The sequence below is a fragment of the Nannospalax galili genome, unplaced genomic scaffold (assembly GCF_000622305.1).
Source record: "Nannospalax galili isolate Female #2095 unplaced genomic scaffold, S.galili_v1.0 scaffold7, whole genome shotgun sequence".
NCBI lineage: Eukaryota > Metazoa > Chordata > Mammalia > Rodentia > Spalacidae > Nannospalax > Nannospalax galili.
In genome coordinates this window covers 3130341-3132061 of record NW_008359081.1, presented here as the reverse complement: position 1 = coordinate 3132061, position 1721 = coordinate 3130341, and positions in this window count along the sequence as shown.

Below are 1721 nucleotides of genomic sequence, written 5' to 3'. Positions count from 1 at the left end.
TACTAATTATTAAGGTGCACATTTTTATGCTTTGAAGAATTTTTTTTATTTATACACCCACTTTCCAGGTAGCACCCTCCCATAGCCTCTCTCCCCCCACTAGAGCCCTTATACTCTGATATCCCTGCTACTGTCTGCTGTGTTGTTGTCACCTCCAGCCATTCCCCACTACTTGCCCTTCTGGTGAATCTAGTCAGCCTATCTAGAGGTCTTTGTTTTAGGAAGGTCAGCTGTTCCTCATCTAGCAGCAATCGGTTGTCAATATTCCTTTGGATAAGATTGGGGTCTGCTGTTCATTTTCCCAGTACTATGCTGGATTACTCTCTGGGAGTCCCTTTGGCCACCCTGGCCATCAACACAAAAGAAGGTAACACTTGTCTGGCATTGTTGCTTGTTATGTAGACTTTAGCTATACATATGGACTCTTATGAAATAATGTTGGCCCACTTAATCTTTGGTTATACTTTCCTTTTGGGTGCTTAAAGCCATACAGTTGGTCCAGATAAAACCAATTTATTTTTACTCTTAAGGTCATTTGAGGATCTGTTCCTCAGGGGTCACGTGGGCTTGGAACCACCCACTGGCTCCTTTCTTTTACCAGTTCAACCTATGTGAAGATAAGCCAAAGGTCTTACTCAACCATGACCGGCTTTGCTTGGAAGCATGGAGGAAATGTTTCCTCAGTGTTGATCCTCCTCTTCCCAGACTGGACACTGGTTCAGGTCCGTCTGGGGCAGAGTCCACAGCCTCCTTGCTCAAGAGGACTGGTGACTCACCACAGTTACAGGACGTTTTGAGAGATGCTTATAGTCCCCTGGAACTTAGTTGACCTAGTCCCCCTGACCAACTTAGTATAGGCCTCAAAGTATGGCTGTTAAACATCTAAGATGGTAAGTTCCACCAGTCTGGTACTTTTAATTACCATACGCCATGTAGATAGAGCTTGGGCAAAGACCAAACACTCTCAGATAAACCTTGCCTAGGCATATATTACACTCTTTGATTTGGTTGTATGTACAATTTGTCAGTAGGTTGTTGGCCTAATATGGTTCCCTCTGGTTTTCTAAAACTAGCTAGGCATTGTTTATCTCTCACATTTTCTAACCCTTCTACCATGCTTTCCCCATTTAAGGTGCCCCTGTTTTTGTTTTTGTTTTTTTGTTTTTTTTCCATTTCTCCCTTAATAATACCCTTCTCCTATGGTCCCACCTCTCTTGAGCTCCTTCTTTCCCTTTATCCCCTAGGTTTTTTGTATAACCGTCCCCCCCCCTTAAAATAACCCCATTATTATCGATATCTCCCTTGTTAACACCCATTTTCTACTGTTCTCTTTCAGATTCTTTCTTTTCCTTTACATCTGTGGCTCCTCTTCATTATCCTGGTTCACTTACAAGGATTTGGTGCTAAGATCCACATATGAGGGAGAACATATGCCTTTTTTTCTGAGTCTGTGTTACTTAGTATAGCAGTTTCTATTTCTATCCATTTGCCTGCAAATTTCATGATTTCATCTTTCTTTACTGCAAGTAAATTTCCATCGTATAAATGAGCCATATTTTCATTATCCACTTGTCACTTGAGGGACACTTAGGTTGCTTTCATCTCTTACTATTGTGAAAAGAGCAGCAACAAACATGGATGTACAAGTGTCTCTGTAATAGGATGAGTTTTTGGGTATATGCCAAGGAGTGGTATAACTGTGTCAAATGTTAAGTTCATTT